Source organism: Schistocerca serialis, chromosome 1 (assembly GCF_023864345.2).
Source record: "Schistocerca serialis cubense isolate TAMUIC-IGC-003099 chromosome 1, iqSchSeri2.2, whole genome shotgun sequence".
Classification (NCBI taxonomy): Eukaryota; Metazoa; Arthropoda; class Insecta; order Orthoptera; family Acrididae; genus Schistocerca; species Schistocerca serialis.
In genome coordinates, this window is record NC_064638.1 from 1,197,331,741 (window position 1) to 1,197,338,644 (window position 6,904).

The following is a 6,904-nucleotide window of genomic DNA, read 5'->3' on the forward strand; positions in this document are numbered from 1 at the left end:
ATATAATTTCGACAATACAATCAGTTCATGAACAGGAAAAAACCAAAATCAAAATGTGATTAACACTTCCTTGTAGATTAAGTACTCAGTTTACACTTTTGGAACATGAAAGTGCAATATTATCCCTCTATGTTTAATAGTGCCATTTGCTCTCAACAAGAATGCAGAATCGTGAGCTATCACATTTCAAATATGGTGACGGTGATGTCATTTGGGTGGCAACATGATCCTCTCACTGTAGTAAAGTGATTTACTTTGCTTTCAGCCATGCTACTTTTTGCTGCTTTGTTTGTATTACCGATTTACCATAATTTCTTGCACTTTTTACCTTACTTCCCTTACTCTTGATGCCACAGGGCTTTACTAGACATGGTCCTATTGGTGTTAGTATGCCATTATCCTCCTCCATCTTGAACTGAGTTGCTCAATTATTGGGAGACCAAAAATTTGTGGAATCCAAACCATGATGCAACTCGGCGTTTTTTACATTTCTGGGGCTGAAAGAGCTGATAAATGTCGGATAAAAATCCTAGGGCTGAACTGGGATCAAATTAAAGACCTTTAGATCCATAATCTGGTCACTTCTTAACATAAAACCAGAGGACAGAAAGGCAAAGTAAGCAGTCTCAAAACAAACCCACAACTGAAAGAAGTTAACACTATAACAATGCAGCAAATTGAAACTGGTTCTAAAATAGTGTGTGTTCTTGTGTTTAACCTATTCTTTCCGTTCGCGTATCAAGCTTAAAGCTCAAGTGTACGGGTGAAAGGGTAAAGGGAAAAGACTATGGCAAAGGACAGCAGAGAAGGTACGCAAGGCAAGGAGGAATTCCGAAGTATTGGGGACTATGTTGCAATTTCAATTTTGAATCCTTTGTTGTCCTTTCTTTTCCAGTAATCCTTCAGTATTTCACCATGTTTATTTTTTCTGTCTTCAGATGACTTTGTATCAGTTTTCTTTTCCCTGCTGCCATGAAACCCTCCCAGTTTTTAAATACCTTCCCTCTTTCCTGTACTACTAAGTCTCTTATGTCATTCCTTTCCAAGTCTTTCATAACTTGTGTGTTTTCCATTTCCTAACTTGTTTGTTTCCCCTAACATGTTTGAAAATAGCTCTGATGTGTCTATTGTAATCCCTTCCCCGTCCATGAACCCTGGACCTTGCCACTGGTGGGGAGGCTTGCGTGCCTCAGCACTACAGATAGCCATACAGTAGGTACAACTGCAACGTAGAGGTATCTGTTGACTGGCCAGACAAATGTGTGGTCCCTGAACAGGGGTAGCAGCCTTTTTAGTAGTTGCAGGACCAACAGTCTGGAAGATTGACTGATGTGGCCTTGTAACATTAACCAACAGCCTTTGTGTGCTGGTACTGCAAACAGTTGAAAGCAAGGGGAAACTACAGCCTTAATTTTCCCGAGGGCATGCAGCTTTACTGTATGGTTAAATGATGATGAAGTCCTCTTGGGTAAACTATTCTGGAGGTAAAATAGTCCCCCATTCAAATCTCCCGCAGTGGCTAGCAAACTGGACTCGCATTTGGGAAGATGATGGTTCAATCATGCATCTAGCCATCCTGATTCAGGTTTTCTGTGATTTCCATAAATCGCTTCAGGCTAATGCCATGATGGTTCCTTTGACGGGGCATGGCCAACTTCCTTCCCCATCCTTTCCTAATCCGATGAGACCGATGACCTCGCTGTTTGGTCTCTCCCCCAAATCAACCCAACCATTCGCATCTCCTGGCAGGGAAAACACAGGAGGATGTCATTATCAGAAGAAAGAAATCCGGCGTTCTACAGATTGGAGTGTGAAATGTCAGATCCCTTAATCGGATAGGTAGGCTAGAAAATTTAAAAAGGGAAATGGATAGGTTAAAGGTAGATATGGTGGGAATTATTGAAGTATGGTGGCAGGAGGAACAAGACTTCTGGTCAGATGAATACAGGGTTATAAATACAAAATCAAATAGGGGTAATACAGGAGTAGGTTTAGTAATGAATAAAAAAATTTTCCCGTGGGTAAGGTACTATGAACAGCATAGTGAATGCATTATTGTAGCCAAGATAGACCCGAAGCCCAGGCCTACCACAGGAATACAAGTTTATATGCCGACTAGCTTCGCAGTCAACGAAGAGATGAAGAAATGTATGATGAGATAAAAGAAATTATTCAGATAGTTACGGGAGATGAAAATTTAACAGTTATGGGGGACTAGAATTTGACAGCAGGAAAAGGAAGAGAAGGAAAAGTAGTAGGTGAATTTGGTAAGGAATAAAAGAGGAAGCCACCTGGTAGAATTTTGCACAGAGAATAGCTTAATCATAGTTAGTACTTGGTTCAAAAATCTTGAAAAAACGTTGTATACATGGAAGAGGCCTGGAGACAATGGAAGGTTTCAGATAAATTATTTAATTATAAGACAGAGATTTAGGAACCAGGTTTTAAATTGTAAGACATTTCCAGGGGCAGATGTGGACTCCGACAACAATCTATTTGTTATGAACTGTAGGTTACAACTGAAGAACTGCAAAAAGGTGGGAATTTAAGGAGATGGGACCGGGATAAACTGAAAGAACCAGGGGTTGTAGAGTGTTTCAGAGAGAGCATAAGGGACTATTGACAAGAACAAGGGAAAGAAATGTGTAGAAGAATTGGTAGTTGTGAGAGATGAAATAGTGAAGGCAGCAGAGGATCAAATAGGAAGAAAGAAAAGGGCTAGTAGAAATCTTCAGGTAACAGAAGGGATATTGAATTTAACTGATGAAAGGAGAAAATATAAAAATGCAGTAAATGTAACAGGCAAAAAGGAATAAAAGCATCTCAAAAAAAAGTTCAACAGGAAGTGCAAAGTGGCTAAGCAGGGATGGCTAGAGGACAAATGCAAGGATGTAGAGGCATTTATTACTAGGGTAAGATTGATACTGTTTACAGGAAAATTAAAGAGACCTTTGGAGAAAAGAGAACCACTTGTATGAGTATCAAGAACTCAGATGGAAACCCAGTTCTAAGTGAAGAAGGGAAAGCACGAAGGTGGAAGAAGTATATAGAGGGTCTATACAAGGGCAACGTACATGAGGGCGATTGTATGGAAATCGAAGAGGATGTAGGTAAAGATGAAATGGGAGATATGATAGTATGTGAAGAATTAGACAAAGCACTGAAAGACCTACGTCGAGCAAGGCACTAGGAGTAGACAACATTCCATTAGAACTACTGATAGCCTTGGGAGAGCCAGCCCTGACAAAACTCTACCATCTGGTGAGCAAGATGTATGAGACAGGCGAAACACCCTCAGACTTCAAGAAGAACATAATTATTCCAATACCAAAGAAAGTGTTGACAGGTGTGAAAATTACCTATCTATCAGTTTAGTAAGTCACAGCTGCAAAATACTAACACACATTCTTTACAGATGAATGGAAAAACTGGTAGAAGCCATCCTTGGGGAGGATCAGTTTGTATTCCATAGAAACATTTGAACACGTGAGGCAATACTGACCCTAGGACTTATCGTAGAAGATAGGTTAAAGAAAGGCAAACATACATTTCTACCATTTGTAGATTTAGAGAAGGCTTTTGACAATGTTTACTAGAATATTCCCTTTCAAATTCTGAAGGTGGTAGGGATCAGATGCAGGGAGCGGAAGGCGGTTTACAATTTTTGCAGAAACCAGGTGGCAGTTATAGGAGTCGAGGAGCATGGAAGGGAAGCAGTGATTGGGAAGGGAGTGAGACAGGGTTGTAGCCTAGCCCCAAAGCTATTCAGTCTATACATTGAGCAAGAAGTAAAGGAAACAAGAGAAAAATTTGGAATAGGAATTAAAATCCATGGAGAAGAAATAAAAACTTTATGGTTTGTCAATGACATCGTAATTCTGTCGGACAGCGAAGGAGCTGGAAGAGCAGTTGAATGGAATGGACAGTGTCTTGAAAGGAGGATGTGAGATGAACATCAACAAAAGCTAAACGAGAATAATGGCATGTAGCCGAATTAAATCAGGTGATGCTGAGGGAATTAGATTAGGAAATGAGACACTTAAAGTAGTAAAGGAGTTTTGCTATTTGGGGAGCAAAATAACTAATGATGGACGAAGTAGAGAGGATATAAACTGTCGACTATCCATGGCAAGTTTTTGAAGAAGAGAAATTTGTTAATGTAGAGAATAGATTTAAGTTGTGGGAAGTAATTTCTGGAAGTATTCGTATGGAGTGTAGCCATGTATGGATGTGAAACAGACACAATAAACAGTTTAGACAAGAAGAGAATAGACTTTCAAAATATGATGCTAAGGAGGTACTGAATAGAATTAGGGAGAAGAGAAATTTGTGGCACGCTTGACTAGAGGAAGGGATAGGTTGGAAGGACATGTTCTGAGGCATCAAGAGATCACCAGTTCAGTATTGAAGGGCAGTGTGGAAGGTAAAAACCATAGAGGAGACCAAGAGATGTATACACTAAGCAGATTCAGAAGGATGTAGGTTGCAGTAGGTACTTGGAAATGAAGCAGCCTGTGCAAGATAGAGTAGCATGGCCGCTACTTCTCAACCAAGTAGCTACTCAGTTTGCCTCACAAGAGCTGAGTGCACCCCACTTGCCAACAGCGCTTGGCAGACTGGATGGTCACCCATCCAAGTGCAAGTCCAGCCCAACAGTGCTTAACTTCAGTGATCTGACGGGAACCAGTGTTACCACTGTGGCAAGACCATTGGCCATGCAATCCTACACTTCCTGTCAGGAAGGTCGCAGTTCGCAGTAACAGACGGTAAATCATCGAGTAAAACTGAAGTGGTATCAGGTGTTCCCCAGAGAAGCGTCCTGGTATCTCTGATGTTACTGACCCGTATAAATGACCTGGGTGACAATCTGAGAAGTTCTCTTAGGTTGTTCGCAGATAATACTGTAATTTACCGTCTAGTAAGGTCACGTGAAGACCAGTATCAGTTGCAAAGCGATTTAGAAAAGATTGCTGTATGGTGTGGCAGGTGGCAGTTGACGCTAAATAACGAAAAGTGTGAGGTGATCCACATGAGTTCCAAAAGAAATCCGTTGGAATTCGATTACTCGATAAATAGTACAAATCTCAGGGCTGTCAATTCAACTAAGTACCTGGGTGTTAAAATTACGAACAACTGCAGTTGGAAAGACCACATAGATAATATTGTGGAGAAGGTGAGCCAAAGGCTGAGTTTCATTGGCAGGACACTTAGAAGATGCAACAAGTGCACTAAAGAGACAGCTTACACCACACTCGTTTGTCCTCTGTTAGAATATTGCTGTGCAGTGTGGGATCCATACCAGGTGGGATTGACGAAGGACATCGAAAAGGTGCAAAAAAGAGCGGCTCATTTTGTATTATCACATAATAGGGGAGAGAGTGTGGCAGATATGATACGCGAGTTGGGATGGAAATCATTAAAGCAAAGACGTTTTTCGTCGCGGCGAGATCTATTTACGAAATTTCAGCCGTCAACTTTCTCTTCAGAATGCGAAAATATTTTGTTGAGCCCAACCTACATAGGTAGGAATGATCATCAAAATAAAATAAGAGAAATCAGAGCTCGAACAGAAAGGTTTAAGTGTTTGTTTCCCCGTGCGCTGTTCGGGAGTGGAATGGTAGAGAGATAGTATGATTGTGGTTCGATGAACCCTCTGCCAAGCACTTAAATGTGAATTGCAAAGTATCACGTAGATGTAGACTTTCAGAAAGTCTTTCTGACGCTTACATCTATACTCAATGGTAACAAAATTCTCTCCTTCAGAAATTCTTTCACTGCCATGGTCAGTCTATATTTTATATCCTCTCTATTTGGACCATCATCAGTTAGTTTGCTCCCCAAACAGCAAAAATCATCTAATACTCTGTGTCTCATTTCCTAACCCTAATTTCCTTAGCATCATCTGATTTAATTTGACTACATTCCATTATCCTCATTTTACTTTTGTTGACATTCAGCTTATATTCTCCTTTCAAGACACTGTCCATTCCATTCAACTGCTCTTCCAGGTCCTTTGAGGTCTCTGACAGAATTACAATGTCATCGGCAAACAGCAAAGTTTTTATTTCTTCTCTATTGGCTTTAATTCCTACTCCAAACTTTTCATTTGTTTCCTTTACTGCCTGCTCAATAGAAAGATAGAATAAAATTGGGGGTAGGCTATAACCCTGTCTCACTCCATTCCTAACCACTGCTTCCCTTTCATGCCCCTTGACTCATATAACTGCCATCTGGTTTCTGTACAAATTGTAAATAGCATTGGTTGCCTGTATTTGACCCTTGCCACCTTCAGAATTTGAAAGAGGGCATTCCAGTCAACATTGCCAAAAGCTTTCTGTGTGTCTACAAATGCAGGTTTACCTTTCCTTAATCTATCTTCTAAGATAAGTCCTAGGGTTAGTATTGTCTCACATAGATAATTTTTCACACCTGTCAACACTTCCTTTGGTATTGGAATTATTATATTCTTCTTGAAGTCTGAGGGTATTTCACCTGTCTCATACATCTTGCTCACCAGGTGATAGAGTTTTGTCAGGGCTGGCTCTCTGAAGGCTGTCAGTAGTTCTAATGGAATGTTGTCTATGCCTGGGGTCTTGTTTTTACTTAGGTCTTTAAGTATTCTGTCAAATTCTTCATGCAGTGTCGTATCTCCCATTTTATCTTCATCTGCGTCCTCTTCCATTTCCATAATATCGCCCTCAAGTGCATCGCCCTTTTGTAGGCCCTCTGCATGTTCCTTCCACCTTTCTGCTTTCCCTTCTTTGCTCAGAACTGGTTTTCCATCTGTGCTCTTGATATTCACATAGGTGGTTCTCCTTTCTCCAAAAGTCTCTTTAATTTTCCTGTATGCAGTATCTATCTTACCCCCCTAGTGATATATGCCTCTGCGCCCTCACATTTGTCC

At 40.6% G+C, this 6,904-nt stretch overlaps 1 pseudogene; it reads right to left on the reverse strand.

Annotated features, from left to right (window-relative positions):
• Nucleotides 1-4,596: 4,596 nt before the first annotated feature.
• Nucleotides 4,597-4,714, reverse strand: LOC126428973 (5S ribosomal RNA; annotated as a pseudogene).
• Between the last annotated feature and the right edge of the window lie 2,190 nt (nt 4,715-6,904).